This window comes from Sus scrofa, chromosome 16 (genome assembly GCF_054392235.1).
Source record: "Sus scrofa isolate SSC_HxYL_T2T_F1_AM1 chromosome 16, Sscrofa_HxYL_maternal_Yorkshire_Landrace_v2.0, whole genome shotgun sequence".
Lineage (NCBI taxonomy): Eukaryota > Metazoa > Chordata > Mammalia > Artiodactyla > Suidae > Sus > Sus scrofa.
The window spans coordinates 17,351,740-17,368,872 of record NC_139398.1 but is presented as its reverse complement, the minus strand read 5'-3'; the positions used below and the strand labels follow the sequence as shown (position 1 = coordinate 17,368,872).

Below are 17,133 nucleotides of genomic sequence, written 5' to 3'. Positions count from 1 at the left end.
ATATCCAGCACAAATGAACATCTCCCCAGGAAAGAAAATCATGGACTTGGAGAATAGACTTGTGGCTGCCCGACGGGTGAGGAAGGGAGTGGGAGGGATCAGGAGCCAAAGCAATGCCAGATCCGAGCCGTGTCTGTGACCTATGCCACGGCTCACGGCAACATGGGATCCTTAACCCACTGAGTGAGGCCAGGGATCGAACCTGCAACCTCATGGTTCCTAGTCGGATTTGTATCCACTGTTCCATGATGGCAACCCCAAGATCTTGTTTTCTTCACATTTGCTTGGATCAATATAAAATTCCCTCTAGGGACTGCTTTTGTAGCATCCTCTGTGTTTTGTTACATTGCGTTTCTGTTTTCCTTTGTTTGGAGATTATGTTTTTGTAAATCTTGGGATTTCTTCTTTGACTCATTGGTAGTTCCGAGTTGTGTTGTTTAGTTTCCGTTTGTTTGTAAACTTTCCAGCATTCCTCTTGTTGTGTTTTAGTGTCTTATCCATCATGGCGACAAAATTGCTATCGTGTTAAATGTTTTAAAATTTGTTGAAGTTTGCTTTAATGTTATGTGGCTCATAATACGATCCATCCTAAAGAATGTGCTCTGTGCACTTGGGAAGAATGTTTATTCTTCTGTCGCGTAGAAATATCTACGTAGGCCCGTTAGGTCCACTTGGTCTAATTTATTGTTATCCTACCCTACAGTGGAGCTCAAGCTTTCTTTTTCCTCCATAATTGCAATTTGTGTCCTTTGGCCAACATATCCTCATTTCTCCCCCCTCTCTGCCCCTGGTGAGCTCTGTTCTAGTCTTTGCTTCTATGTATTCAACAACTTTTTAGATCCTACAAATAAGTGAGATCATTCTGTCTTTTTCTATTTGGTTTATTGTATTTAGCAGGTCTTCCAGTTTCATCTGTTTTGCTGCAAGTGGCAGGATCTCTTGGTCATTTAAGGCTGGATGATACACACACACACACACACACACACACACGTGTGTGTATATCCATTCATGTGTCGTTGGGCAAACGTACCTGGCTTTCGTATATTGGTTATTGTGACTCTTCCTGCAGTGAACATGGGAGTACAGATATCATTTTGAAGTACTGATTTCATTTCCTTCAGTTTGAAATTGCTGTATCATATGGCATTTTTGTTTTTCCACTTTTCGAGGAATCTCCTTACTCTTTCCCACTCTGGCTGTACTAATTTACATTCGAAGGAGAGTTATCCCATTTGGCTTCTTTTTAACTGTTCAGTTGGAATCATCTGAATGATTACAAGTCATGTGGTCATATGAGGGCACAAATAATCATTACTTTGGAATTTTTAAAAATATGGGACACCAAAGACTATTATTTTGGTCTACTATATTAGTGTTTTATTTGCGTTCTTTTCTGAATCCTCTAAACATTTTAACATACAGACATGTAATTCCTACATCTCCACTTTCTTACTATTTCAACCATAGATAAAAATACATAGACGATGAATCATTCATTATACAGAGATTATGTTCAACATGGCTTAACATGTTACTTAGGTCTATTTCAGATTTAGAAAGTGTTGTCAAATAAAGTCCAGTACATACAACTGAGGTCCACCGTTTGTCTCCACTGATAGCCTAATCACCTGACTCGGCAGCATTAGCCTCAAGTTTGCCTTCTCCATGCATGTTTATGATAGAGGTGTGTGTGTACGTATCTTATCTCTATGATTATTTTCACTCAAGTTCATTTTACGCATGCACACTTGTTTGGGGGGTTTTATTTTTAACTGTTTATTATTATTATACTTTCTGGGGCTGCGCTTGCTTGCGGAGTCGCGATGTCTCCGACAAGCGCAAGTCAGCTACTTTGACTGTAGGCTGCCACCGGTGGCGGAAGTAGCTGGCGAGTGTTAGGGACCTCATGGTCTATGGGCTGGTGCTGGGGCGGGCAGTGGCCTGCGAGTGTTAGGGACCTTGGGTCTATGGGCTGGTGCTGCGGCGGGCATGGGCAGCGCAGTTCCGCCTGGCGCTGCCGGGCCTCGCGCTGCCCTTGGTGCCGGCGGCGGCGGTTACGCGGGCCTGGCAGGCTGTGGGGGTACCGCGGTCTGGTGGGGACTCAGGCGCGAGCCCCGACGTTCACGCGCCTTCAGAACCTCGCTGGTTCGGAACGCGCGCCGCCACCGAACACTGCTCACCTTGCCTCCGGCTTAGTCAGCAGTAAACGGAAGGCTCCCAGAGGCTCCGCGCCTCTTCAAAGGACTTGACCCCGCGCTGCTCTGTTCCTCATGGGCAATTACCTAGGCAAGCCCGCGCCCCCGCAGCCTGCCTCCCCCTCGGAGGCCAGGGACCTGCGGGAGAGGCCTGGCCGCCGCCCGCCCGCCCGCCCCACGCCGCCGCCAGCTCCATCAGGCCAAAGCCCCGCGGTTCCTACTCACCCCTCCCTACCCACTCCTCTTCCCCGACCCGCTAGGAGGACTTCCCTCCGGGACTGTGGCTCTGCAGCTCATCGGTTTGGAGGAACACCTCGCAGAAGATACCCAGTCCAGCAGGCCCCGTACTCCTGGCTGGGGGTCCGCCCCACGGTGTGCGGGAGTAGTTGGCACAGGAGGCCTGTGCTCTCTGCTCGCAATTCCAAAACGGTGCGCAGCCCAGTGACAGTGAGGATTGCTCCTCCGGAGAGCAAACTGAATCGTCCCCCGCTATCAGGGCAGATTAGCAGCTCCACACTGTCCTCACCGTCCACTACCGGCCCGGACCCATGTGCAAAGGAGACGGTGCTGAGTGCCCTCAGAGCCTGGAAGCAAAGGACAGCGAAGGAGGAAGACCAAATATGTGCTGATGGCCAGGAAAATAAGAGAAGGCGCCATGAGAGCAGTGGAAGCGGACCTTCGGCATTCGAGCCGCTGGTGGCCAGTGGACTCCCTGCCTCTTTTGTGCCTAAGCCTGGGTCTCTGAAGAGAGGTCTCAGTCCCCAGAGCTCAGACGACCACTTGAATAAGAGATCACGCACCTCTCCTCTGAGCTCCTTGACCAGCACGGACACAGGCGGCTTCCCCATCGCCAGCCGCAACGCCATCACCAGTTCCTACAGCTCTACTGGAGGTCTCTGTCAGCTGCGGAAGAGGAGTGCTCCTAGTTCATCTCCCTTCTCTGGCCCAGCTTCATCCTGCTCCCAGACTCTAGCGAGGCCAGCAAAGAGAAGAAGAGAACAGGAACTTCCTCATCGTTCTGGTCCTTCAACTCCCTTCATAGCGGACAAGGAGTCCCGGGGAGCACCAGCTGCCGACACAGCCACGTGGAAGAAACAGAACTCGAGGAATTCTCCATTAATCCCTGGCAGCTCAGGGCAGCGTAGACGGAAGGTGCAGCTGCTGCGGTCCTGGCGAGGGGACCAGCTGAGCTTGCCTCCGCCTCCCCAGCTTGGCTATTCCGTCACTGCTGAAGACATAGACTTGGAAAAGAAAGCTTGGTTTCAGTGGTTTAACGAGATCTTGGAGGATAAGACTGATACCGCCTGGAGCTCTGTCCCCGAGAACCCACCTAGCAGGCAGCCTCCCTTCACTTTCAGCCTGCCTGCTGCTGGGACTCCCGCCACCACAACCACGCTCCCAGCCCCCAGCCCTAACCCACTGTTGAAGAGCTCGAAGAAGATGCAGGATGCCCCAGGCCTCCCATCCCTCCCCACATCTGCTGGCATGGCAACCACTGTGGCCCAGTCACCTCCGAAGACACCCAGGCCTCTGGCCCCTCTTGGCCCTTCACAGTCAGGGCCTCTTCCGGGCACCTCCTCGGACTCCAAACCTACAGCCATTTCCTTTGGCGGCACCCTTATCCCTGCTTCTTCCACAGGGCCAGTCCCGGACACCACGTCACCTCCAGCCCCTCAGGCCGAGACGTCTGCCAAATCCCAAGCCTTGTTGGCCCCATCTCCCACCCCCAAGCACAACATTCCCTTTGGAATGCTGAGCACCTCAGCTGCTCACCCTCCTGCCTCTGCAGCTCCGGCTGTGGCTTCACCATCTCCCGTGCTCGATCCCATGTGTTGGCCCCCTCCTAAAAGCAAGAACGAGGGCGCCTTGCCCTCTAGCCCTTCCAAGGTCACAGCCACCACATCTTCCAGCTCAGCCCTCCCCATAACTACCGGCAGCCCATCCCTCACTTTTAAGCCTGTCTCTCACACCAGGGAGGCAGCTGCTCCCGTGCCCACATTAACTCCCTTCTTCAAGCAGACAGCTCCTCCGGCCAGTACTCTGCGCGCCCCTCTCTTCACTGGCCAGACCAGTGCCACCTCTGCGGTGGCTCCTGCGACCACGGCTGGCCCCTCCTCCGTAGACTCTGCTCTGAAGCCCATGTTCCGCTTCTGTGTGAGCAGCATGACCAGCAGCCTGAGCAGCGTGACTAGCCCCACCGCTTCCACCGCCCAGCCCTTCCTCTTTGGGCCTCCCCCTGCCTCTGGGGCCAGCTTCACCCCAGCCGTGGGCTCCAGCTCCACAGTCCAGTTTGGTAAGCCTCCCACCCTGCCTCCTTCAACAGCAGTCACCAGCTTTGGCGCGTCCCTTCCCAGTGCCGCTCAGACAGTCGCCGGCAGCAGCAGCAGCACTGCTGGCGATGGCGATGTGGGCAGCACCCTTACAGCCTCTGCCCCAGCCACCACCAGCCAGCCCGCGCTGACATTCAGTCGCACCGCCACCCCAGCTTTCAACATTCCCTTTGGCTCAAGTGCCAAGCCCTCTCTCTCATCACACCCAGGATCCAAGCCCCGGCCCAGCTTCGGGGCCACTGATGGGCAGCAGCAGTGGGCTGCCCAGCCATCCCTTGTGCCCAGCTTGTGCAGCTCCTTCACGCTGGGAGACTCTGCAGCCCCCGCCCCGACTGCAACTCCAGCCGCAGCCCAGCCCACCTTGGGCAGCACCACAAGTCCACTCTTGGTGGCCTGAAAGCCACAGCCTCTGCCTCTGGAACCCTGGCCGGCCCCCAGCCAGCCTTGGGCAGCACCACAGCCGTTTTCTCCTTTGGTGCAGCCACCACCTCTGGCTTGGCGGCTACAACCTGGACCACCAGCGGTGGGACCAGTAGCTCCAGTAGCACGACACCGTCCCCCTTCACATTTGGGGGATCAGCAGCCCCAGCTGGCAGCAGAGGCGTTGGGATCAGTGTGGCTTCCCCAGGAACCAGCTCTGCCTCAGGCGCCTTCGGCCCCGGAGCAGGACGGAGGGGGACCGCTGGCAGCATGACTCCTTTTGTGGGAGGCTTGAGTCAGAACAGCCTGGGTGCGCCCCGCCAGAACATCTCCTTTGCCTTCAAGGTGGCCTGCACTCCAGACAGCAAACCTGTGTTTGGAGGCAGCTCCACGCCCACCTTTGGTCAGAGCACCCCTGCCCGTGGGGTGGGCACATCAGGCAGCAGCCTCTCCTTTGGAGCATCCTCAACACCCACCCAGGGCTTTGTTAGAACAGGGCCTTCCTTTTCCAAGGGTGCAGGATCCAAGCCCCCAGGGGCTTGGCAACAGCTGCAGGCCAGGAGACAGCACACTAGCAAGAAGTAGCCCCTGGCCCTCCCCCCCACCACACCCCCCAACCCCCTCCTGCCAAGACCTGGACCTTGGCACCTGCCAGAAAGAGCCTCTCATCTTCTAGTTGCATAAAGCAGAGATCTCTGACCGAGCCTGGCTTCAGCCAGCGGGGCGGGCAGGCAGGGGTGGCAGTTGCAGAGGCTGTTCCCTGTCTGGCAGGAAGCAAAAGCCCCAGGCTGCTGGGGGGATGGGAAGGCAAGAAGGGTGGCAGGGCAGAAGGCTGTGACCTTGCTGGAGTGGTCGCACTGGTGAGGCTGGAGAGAACTCAAGCAACACCTGAGCATATTGCCCTCTTCCTTCCGTGACGCTCTCGTGGTATAAAAGCTTAGTCAGGCAGCTCCCTTGCCAGCCTTTCCCTGAGAGCCACCTCGGCTGGAGAGTCACAGGTAGAGACCTCACCACTTGCATCTCTGAGAGGCATTTGATGGGCTTGGGGGAAGCGCTCACCCCTGTAGCTTTACCTTGCTTGGCTTGGTTATGAAAAGTGCTTCTCTCACCTTGTCCCATTAGAGGACTCGGGGTCTCCATTCCTGCTGCTTCGTCCCTCACGGACTCCTTGTAGGATCAATTCCTTTCAAAATGATCCTGAATCTAGCTTTGCCTTGGATACCCCAGTGGGTACTGATCCTCCCAGTCGGGGCCGCTGTATCATTGCCAACCCTCTCTGCCAGTCTGGCCCCCAAAAGCTTGGTGGCTCAAGACCCTTAGCCTGGCAGATGCAGGGGTGACACCTCACTCTGGGAGAGGGACGATCTTGGAGCAGGCAGGATGCCCACCACTGCTGTCAGCTGCCTCCTTGTCCACCGTCCGTGTTGGCCTCACCGGCCTTGTCCGACTCTCCGGGATCACATGTTTCAAGCCTTGTCCTGTGTTACTTTGTCTGATGCTCATGTCTCTTGCTCTTTGAGTCGAGTCTGGAGGAAGAATTGACCTGTGTGAGTGGCGGCATGTTGGTAGTGCTGGAGGTGACCCTTGAAGTTTCTGGGGCCTCGCTCGCTGAATGTGGAAAGGGGCACCACTTGATGGCTCCAAGTGCTGAGTCTGGAATTTTCAAATGGTGTTTTGACTTTCAGGGCTGGCAGCCTAGGAGGAGGGGGCCTCTTTGTTTCTTTCCCCACCTACCTAACCTCACCGTAGGCTCGATCACCCAGAGTACAAGTTAGAAAGCCTAGATAATAAACCGCATTCTAAAGCCAGATCTTACTCCCCCTGCCCCTTCCTTTCTTCTTCCTTTTTTCCCAAACCACGTACCCCAGGCCCAAGAGCCTGACAGCCCCACCCATCCTCTTTGGGAGAAGCATGAGTGCGTGTGTCTAAACTAAAAGAAAAACGTACTTAACCATTTTCAACACAATGAAATAGTTGGTTTTGTATTTACGCTAACCTGCCTTTTAAATTCCTTCAAGCTTGGTTCATTGAGGTGGTTGAGTATGAACGCTATTGACGAGAAATCAGCTGTATGGTTAAGTGACGCCTGTGTGAAGAAGAGGCTCAAATGCTGTCCCAGGCAGCTTTTCCGAGGGACTGGAGCTGCTTCTGGAAACACAAAGTCTAGTTCTTGTTTTAGACATGGGACGGAGATGCAGCGAGTCCCCCTCCCCTCTTTGACTGAGGGTGACTGTCTGCTGGCAGGGGACTGCGCCCCCCCACCCCCGTGGAGAGCTCGACTCCTGGCTGTTGGGTGTGGAGCTGAGGAGGGCCCTGAGCCTGGAACATCTGCCAGGACGAGAGGGGGGTGGGGCACAGGTCTAGAAATCAGGCTTCTGCCTATAGCTTACATCAGGCAGCCCCTCTTAGGTTAGGACTCTGAGCTAGTTTACCTCAGTTCCACAGGCGGGACCAGTGGTCCAGGAACCCCCTGGAGCAGGCGGCCTGGCGTGGCCTGAGTGTGAATGCATGAGTGCAGGTGTGGACCTGTGCCTGCACTGGCCGGCAACAGGAGACTGGGGCTGGCCATTATACGCACAGCCTGCATTTTCGTGAGTCCCGTTGGAATTTTTAGTATGAATGTGAGGTTTTTCTCCTTGCTTATGTCCTAAGAATAAAAACCTGTGATCTCTCGTTAAAAAAAAAAAGAGCTACTCGAATCCATCTCATTGTGTGCCGAATAGGGGATATAAACCTCCCAATCAGTGAATTAGGCATTTGATTTATTTTAGCTGATAAGCCCCCAATGCCAGGTGTTTTCATTGAGGCAGCTCAGTTTCCACAGTGAGGAGTTTTCTAGTACTATATCTTCATTAACCGTGTACTTGCAGTAGGTTTGTATTGAGGTTTAGGTGGTAAGTGTCTTGAAAGTATTTTCAGAGTCACGTGGGGAAAATGAATGTTGGCTTAACATTAAATGGAGAACCTCCCCCCACGACTCCGATCTCCAGGTAGACTTGGTGTCCACCACTGTGCAATGTCTTCAGTTAAGACTCCCAGGAGACCAGAACATTATTCTCCTCTCTGAGGATTGGAAGAAAATATGGGGAAACAATGTTTCTCCTCGGAATGTACCACCAGCCTTATTTTCAGCTACAGTGTGAGCCTCATTTTCAAGTGTATACAGTGCTTCCAGTTCTTGAATACGTCTGAGTTACAGGAGCATGTCGAATTCTACCAACTGCGGGCACTGTCCCCTACTAGGCATTTTCGGAATTGCTGCATAAGTGTATGGTTTTTTCTTTTAGTATACTTTTGATGGCAAAATGTGACTGTCATTTTTACCCTTTTATCCACTAACTTTGTCCTTATGGAATCATTCCCTTTAAATTCTTACTTTAAGTTTTTGGGTAATTTTGTGAGACAGCAGCAGTAAATGTGTGCATTCAACCTGCCGTTTTTAGTTTGAAGACTGCTACTCTAAAAATGTAACAAAACGTCTCTAATTAATATTTTGTACCTATTAAATGTCTCAGTCTGTTTAGAAATAATATAAATAAAATGGTTTAATGTTGACATGAATGTTTCCTCTTAAATTATTTTAGGATTCCATTTTACACTGTGTGTGTGTGTGTGTGTGTGTGTGTGTGCGTGTGTCTTTTTGCCTTTTTCTAGACCTATTCTTGCAGCATATGGATGCTCCCAGGCTAGGGGTCTAATTGGAGCTGTAGCCGCCAGCCTATACCAGAGCCACAGGAACTGCCAGATCCAAGCCGCGTCTGTGACCTACACCACAGCTCACAGCAATGCTGGATCTTAACCCACTGAGCAAGGCCAGGGTTCAAACCCGCAACCCTTATTTACAGATGATATGATCTTATTTATTGAAAATCCTAAAGACTCAACAACAACAATAACAAAAAACTCTTGCAATTAATCAATGAAGCAAGTAAAGTTGTAGGATATAGAATTAACACAAAGAAATCCGTTGCACTTCTATACACGCTCAGTGAAATGTGAAAAAGAAATAAACAATCTTATTCACAAGAGCATTAAACAGTAAAGGTATTAAAATAGCAACAAAATAGCATTAGAAACAACACAGGAATAAGTTTAACCAAGGAAAGCAATAATCTGTACAGTGGTAAATATAAGACATTGATAAAAAAAAAAAAAAGGAGATGACATAAACAAAGAGAAAATCTCTGTTCGTGGATTAGAATTCCCCTTGTGGCTCAGCAGATTAAGAACCTGAATAGTATCCATGGGCATGCACGTTTGATTCCTGGCTTTGTTGAGTAGGTTAAAGATCCAGCGTTGCCACAAGCTATGGCAGAGATGCTGCTGAGATGGATCTGTGTTGCTGTGGCTGCTGTGTGTGCTGGTGCCTGCAATTCCAATTTGACCCCCAGCCTGGGAAATTCCATATGCTGGTGGTGAAGCCCCAAAAAAAAGAAAAGGAAGAAGAAAACATAAAGAAATGGAAAGGAATTGATATTGTGAAAATGTCTATATTATGCAAAGGCATCTCTAGAGTCAACATAATTCCTGTCACAATTCTGATGGCATTTTCCACATAAATAGAAAAAAGTGGTCCTACATTTGTATGGAACCACAAAGAGCTCTAGCTGATCAAATCAATCCTGAGAAAGAAAGCCAAAGCTGGAGGCATCACACTTTCTGATTTCCAAATATATTACAAATCTGTAGTGATTAAAACAGTGTGGCACTTGCATAAACATGCATACAAAGATCAAGCAAAACAGAATAAAATGGGAACAAAATAGAAAGCTCAGAAATCAATCCCTGGATATGCAGTCCATGAACATTTGACAAGAAATGGAAGAATACTCCATGGGTAAAGGAGAATCTCTTCAGTACATGATGCTAGGAAAAATGGATAACCACATACAGAAAAATGGAGTCAGATCCATATCTCACACTATTCGCAACACTCAAATTAAAACAGATTAAAGACTTCATCATAAACCATGAAACGTGAAACTCTTAGAAGGAAGCATAAGAAAAAAGCTTCTTTATATGGATCTTGCCAATGAGTCCTTGATCATGACACCAAAAGCACAACCAATAAAAAGAAAAATAAATAGATGAAATAGCATCAAAAGCAAAAGCTCTGCATAGCTGAAGGGACAAGCAACAATGTAAAAATGCCAATACACAATGGGAGAAAAGTGTTTGCAAACCACACACTGGATAAAGAGTTGGAGGTATCCAAACTATGTAAATAACTCATAAAATTCAACCACAATAGTAAAATCAAATAATCCAACTTAAAGAATGGGCAGAGGAACTAACGGATAGTTTTTAAACATTTAATGGCTACACCTGCAGCATGTGGAAGTTCTCAGGCCAGAGACTCAATCTGAGACACAGCTATGACCCAAGCCACAGCTGCAGCAACATTGGATCCTTTAGTCCACTGCCCCGGCCTGGGGACTGAACCCACACCTCTGCCTGGACCCAATCCACTGCAGTGGGATCCTTAACCCATTGGACGTGGCAGGAACTCCCAGACATTTTGTAATAAGCATTTCCATATGGCTGACAAGTCCCTGGGTCAGCTGGATAGTTCTACTGATGTAAGCCCAGTTCAGCTGATGTGTCTGCAGTCAAGAGTCAGCTCAGCTGGTGTCTAGTTGAACTATGATGGACTCAAATAAGACAGTCTCCCTCTGCTCCAGATGATCTGGCATATTCCAGCCGAGTGGCTTGGGCATGTTCTCAGGGCAATTCCCAGTGCAGGGTCTGAGAGAGAATGGAAGCATGCCAGCCTCTTGAGTCTTAGATCAAGAAATGGCACAATATTGCTTTATTTTTTTCTTCTTCCTTTGGCCACACCAGCAGCCTGTGGAGGTTCCTGAGCCAAAGGTCTAACCTGTGTCACAGTTGTGGCCTCCCCCTCAGCCGTGGCAACACTGGATTCTTAAGCCTCTGCCCTGGGGAACTTCCTGAATAGACATTTTTCCAAAGAAGACATGAAAATGGCCAACAATTACATGCAAAGATTCACAAAGCCATTAATAATCAGGGAACTGAAAATCAAAACCACAATGGTGTATCACCTCACACCTGTTGAATGTGAGAATGGCTATTGCCAACAAAAAGGTATTATTTTTGGTGACGATGTGGAGAAAAGGGAACCCTTATGCACTGCTGGGGATGGAATGGAAGGGGTTTCATGCGCTTTAGAGGACAGTATGGATGCTCCCCAACAAATTAAAAATCAAACTACCAAACAACCCTGAAATCCTATTTCTGGGTGTACATCTAAAGGAAATGAGACAGAACATTAAAGGGATAGCTTTACTTCACGTTTATTGCAGCATTATGCAAAATAGCCAAAGTATGGAAACAACCCAAGGGCCATCAATGGAGGAAGGAATAAAACGATGGTGTATATTCAACACAAAAGAACATCATTCAGACAAGAGAAAGAAGAAAATCCTGCCAGTGGCAACAACACTGATAGATCTGGAGAGTATTATTACGCTGAATGAGGTTTAAGTCACACAGAGAAACATAAATATTGCCTGATACCACCTATATGTGGAATCTAAAAAAACTTAAACCGCAGAAACAGAGAATGGTAGTTACCAGGGGCTGAGGAGCAGGAGAATTGGAAAAATGTTGGTCAAAGGGCACACACTTGCAATTATAAGATGAATAAACCCTAGGTCTCCGGTGATCAGCATTCTGGTTATAGCTGATAGTATGGCATTACATTATTCAAAGTTGTAAGAGACTAGTTAAAGCCCACCACCAAAAATAAATAATAACCATGTGATGTGATGGAGGTAGCAGTACCGGCAATGTATGAATGCATGACATCAATAGGCTGTACACCTTAAATATACACCATGTTATATGTCAATTATATGCCCCCAAATAAACCATAAGAAATATAGTCATAAGCTTTAAAAATAATTTAAGGAAAATTCACTGTTTACTATAAACCATTAAATCAGACAATACACCCACTCATATATATATATATATATATATATATATATATGATCTCAAAGCCCCAACAACTTCTATAAATGAGATATGGATATGATGGTTTCATATTTACAAGCGATATTTTTCCCAGTCCAGGGGTTGGATTGGAGCTGCAGGCCTACACCACAGCCATGGCAACACCTGTCTGAGCCACCTCTGCAACCTAGGCCAGAGCTTGCAGCAACACCGGATCCTTAACCCACTGAACCAGGCTGGGGATCAAACCCGCAACTTCGCAGAGACAACGTCAGGTCCTGAGTGGCAACAGGATCTCCCCAAAGATGGTATGTTGTATTTGAAAAGTTTGAAAGACATGGACTATGCTACAAGGGTAATTACTACCAAGGCACGGTGTCATATAAGACCATTTGACTATAATTCATGTGTGTGGAGGGTGAACTTGAATGTTACATACTTCACATTACATTATCTAGAAAATAACTATAGCATCTGAAATGATTCCATTACTTGGGAAGTTTCTTTTAATATTTTCACAAGTTCCTCAAAAATAAAATTTCCATTAAAAGAAATAGAAACTGAAACTTTCCTTTTATCCCGCAAGAACCCGCTTTTCGCAAGACTCCCAGAATGGCTGTGTGAAGAACTCGACAAGCTCTCCTCTCCCCAAAACAAGAGTGCATTTGGCAAAATTGTCAACAATAAATATTTAAATCATTGGTGCGGAAGACATGCTGTCCTAAAGGCCAAAAACAAATTTAGAAGCAGTCATTAAAGAAAATCTTCCCGATCCTTGTGAAAAGGGTTGCTACCATTTTTGTTAGATACACCTCCCACCTTAACCCATTCCAAGCCAGCTCCACGGTCCTGCCCAAGGCGTTGATACTATTTGGAAGTGACCATGGAAAAATCAATGTCCAAGAATGCTGTTCAAAAGCAATAACAAAGATCTGAGTGGAAAGTAAAACATTTGACAAAATTGAACACTGATTTATGATGAAAATTCTCCATAAACTAAGGCTAGAGACATGAAAATATGTGCTACAGAATATGGGAAAGCTAGAGTTAAAACCATATTTAATGATGAGAGGCCAAATGCCTTCTCCTTAAGATCGGGAAAAAGACCTTAGCACTCTTACCACTTTCACATAGCGTTGTCCTGGAGCATCATCTAGCCGTGCAACATGTTAAGGGGAAAATTAATAAGTGGAACATTAACTGGAGAAGAATAAAACCTGCCTCTATCCCCAGATTATATGACTTTATAGAAGAACCCGAAGGAGAGCTATTTAAGCCATTCTAATCTACTCCATAATGGTTGGGGCAGGGCTTCTGATCATAAAACATTTTCTAAAGGAAAGAACACCTGAGCTTAAGAGTAAACTATAAATACTATTGATTTAGATCAAGAGGACCTTTAAAGAGAAACTTTTAAGGAAGCAAGAAAGGGAACTACTCGTTTGGGAGGTTCCCTAAGGTATTCGATTGTTGCTTGTACAGCAGCAGCCTACAAGATGTACATGTCAGTAGCTTGAAGTTCTACAGATACAACTCAGCTGGGCTAGTCTTAATAATATGGCTAGGTTTAATAAATGTGCATGGAAGCATTTAGTAGTTTGTCAATGAAATTCAAATTTATGTATTTAATGATTCTCCAAAAGCCATCAAAACCGTTTAAGGAATGGACCACTACTGCCTTGTTGAAGGTGGGAGATTTGTGCATCATGGTGGATGTGAATTTGCTGAGGGTTTTACTTCCATAACCCACCTCTTCCACCCCGTGATTCTTCTGTATGTCATCTGAGAGCAACCTTTTTGGCTACTGTATTTGTTTTATCTAAAACAGAGTTAGTCGTTCTCTTGGTGAAAGACTTTACTCCTCTTCTGATCTTCAAGAATAAAATAAACACAGACATTTCAGTTATTTTCAAGCACGACCCAAAAGTTGACTTCTCTGTTGCATCTTTCTAGGCCTATGGTCAGAATTGATCTTACTCTTTGCCACATTCATATTTCACAACATTTTCTGTAAAATGTCTTTTTAGCATTACAGAGTTTGTATCTGATGAGTCCTTAGGAAAATATATGTCTTCATTAAGTTGAACTGCAGGGGCATTAGAGACTAGGTTTCAGGTGAATTAACTGTTCATCTCAGTGTTCTCTGTAGAGTAAGATCACAATGGCTCTAAACTGATCACTTACTGTAACACTGCAGTGAACTGTCCACCAGTGTTCAATTAGGAAAGTAGAGCGTAGACTTATACTGCCCCACTCCACCTAACAAATCAGGTCTTGTAATTTCTATATGGCACCACCCTAAGGATTCATTGAATGCTTGCTTCTTTATAGTCAAATATTAAGTGTTTTTTCCAAACTAGTTTAATATATATATATTATATATTAAATATATATATATTTCAAATACAAAGTATTGATCAGCTAATTTACCTATCTATGATCATATATATATATATATATATAATTCAAATACAAAGTGTTGATCAGCTAATTTACCTATCTATGATCATTCCTCTCTCCCTCTTGATCATGTCTTTCCACTGTAAGAGTGTTGGAATAAAGGAAGAAAGCAAAGAACATTTGGGTGACCTTAGACTAATTATGGCAATCTATTACATGTCTCTGTATATATCATAGAAGCAATGAAGCACGGATTAAAGATAAATAATCAATCTGTTCTTATAAATCACAAAGATATAAAATATAAGTGAAGTAATTATTTAGAAATGATATTTATAGAGCATTGATTTTAATTTTGATAGAGCAAAAAAATATCCTTTTACTACCTCAGTATGCCTTAATTTAAAATATATATTATAGAGGAATATGCACTCAATTTAGGAACTTTATAAAATGCTGAAAAATGTAACAGTCACTCGAAATAACCACAGTAAGACAAATCATAATGATACCGCTAACGGTAACAGCATTAACAAGATGGAGGTGTGCAGGTGTGTTAACATTTTTTCAGATTTGATTCTATAAATGGTACTAAGCATTGGAATTCATTTAGGTCTTTTATTTATTGGCTGTGCATTTACTGGGCAAGTCATTTAACCCCTAAAGATGTAGGGTTTGCAATTCCTGACCCCTGTGAGGTCAGAGGGGAAACATCTGACCAGGCATTGCCAGGGCAAAGGAGGTCGTGAGAAATCTACATAGCCACGTGCTACTTCACATCTTGTTTATAGATTGAATAAATAATGCCTCGAGTATATTACATTTTCAACTGTATGAGATGAATTTAAAAGTGATACAGGATGCATGGCATTCTTCTGTCCCTGTGGGACTTCTTTTGCAATGAAAGCCCACTTAGAGTCAGGAGAAAGCATGGCTTAGCTTTAAGGCCAGGAAGTGTGGAGCCAGGCTGCCTGGGTCACAGCTCAACCCTCCCTATACCAAGGAGAGTGTGACTTTGGACAAGCTACTTTAATGTCCCTATGCCTTGGGTTTCTCCTCTGTAAAATAGTCTCTTAGAGATGGGATGAAGAGGAATGGAATCAATGCACAGAAGGCCCTTAAATGGGGTGGCATGTCTTAGATCTTCTAAAATGTTAGCTGCATTGGTGATGATCATGGTGGGGAGGGGATGGAATATTTTGTGGTTAAAATGGGTTCTTGATACTGGAAAAGTTTGGGAATCAAAATTTTCTTTTTCCCCAAGGGTCTGGCTGGGAAGAACTGAGCCAGTTCCATCAATGGCTATAAATCCTAGAAACTACTGTCACCCGTCCCAAGTCAGCCACACATATCAGGCCCACTCTTTTCAAACTTCTCATGTCTGTTTCTTGCTCTTGCCCTCTGAACATGGATACTGGTTGGTTAGGATGGCTTTGCCCGAGACTCTTCCCTGTCAAAGTGCATGAGAAACGTGTAGTTATTCCAGCACATCCAATCTCCGTGGATTCTGCCCACCCACGTTCTTTATCCCAAGCCTCCATCCCCCCTTATAGCCTCCATCCCTATTCACTCGATGAGAACCTTAGCTCTCCTGGGCTCCACATACACAGTCATTGTAGTTGCTTCCCAGCTCGACAGTAAAAACTGAAGTAATGGGTGTATTTGGCAGGGGAGAGGAGGTGTGGGGTGAGGGAAGGAGGCATTTATTAAAGTTATGATGGAGTCGGTGGAGTTGAAAATGTACAAGAATGGGGAAACTATGCTTTGAGCCCAGTTTTAGTATCTGAGTAGGTTTAATTTTTTTCTTTCTTTATCCATGACCTCCATTCTCCTGTGACGTCTCATTATTCAGTAACCAGAAAGAAGCATAAATAACCAGGACCTGCAGCAAAACCTCCGAAGTCCAAATGTCATTTACAATTACTCAGACTTTGGATTCAGTGCCATTAAATGGTGACATCTCATGGGGATATGGGTGAGTCAAGAACAATACTTCAATCCTCTATCTCTCTCTTTATCTCCCCCCATCTCTCCATCAGTATATGTGTGTATGCATGTGTGTATTTTTTTCTCACCACGTCTCTCTACCCATCTATCCATTTATTTATGTCTATTTATATCTATCTAACTATCTATTAGCGACCCTAGATTGAAGAATTGACTACAAGTGTGTTGCCAAGAGATCTGAGCTTTGGGGATCAAGAAAGTTGTTGGAAATATGTATGTTTGTTATAGGGGAAGAAGTACCTGAAAACTCACCCAGACAATAAATTACTAAGTAACTAGTCTGTGTCAAGCACTGTCCTAAATGCTTTTTTTTTTTTTTTTTTTTTGCCTTTTAGGGCCGCACCTGCAGCATATGGAAGTTCCCAGGCTAGGGGTCGAATCGGAGCTGTAGCCACCAGCCTGCACCACAGCAACAGCCATGCTAGATCCGAGCTGTGTCCATGACCTACACCACAGCTCCTGGCAATGCCAGATCCTTAACCCACCGATCGAGGCCAGGGATCGAACCCATACCTTCATGGATATTACTCAGGTTCATTACCACTGAGCCACAATAGGAACTCCCTAGATCATCTCATTTTATCCTCAGAGCAATGCTGTGTGGTAGGTCCAAGTCTCTCTATTTCACAAAAGTAGAAATAGGAGGCTCGGAGAAATTAAAAAATTTTGTTGTGTCACATACCTAACAAGTGGCGAATTTGGCAGTTTAACTTCCTGACACCTGGACAATGGATTCAGAAGAAATAAATTTTGAAACAATTAAAAAATAAAGTAAAAACAATGACTAAACGCAAGTTTTTCTCACA

At 46.2% G+C, this 17,133-nt stretch overlaps 1 pseudogene across 1 annotated transcript; it reads left to right on the top strand.

Moving 5' to 3' along the window:
* The first annotated feature begins 2,270 nt into the window (after positions 1-2,270).
* On the top strand, positions 2,271-8,500 carry LOC100521410 (nuclear envelope pore membrane protein POM 121C pseudogene; annotated as a pseudogene). Its single transcript, XR_014830753.1, has one exon. The product of XR_014830753.1 is annotated as a nuclear envelope pore membrane protein POM 121C pseudogene (transcript).
* Positions 8,501-17,133: the final 8,633 nt, after the last annotated feature.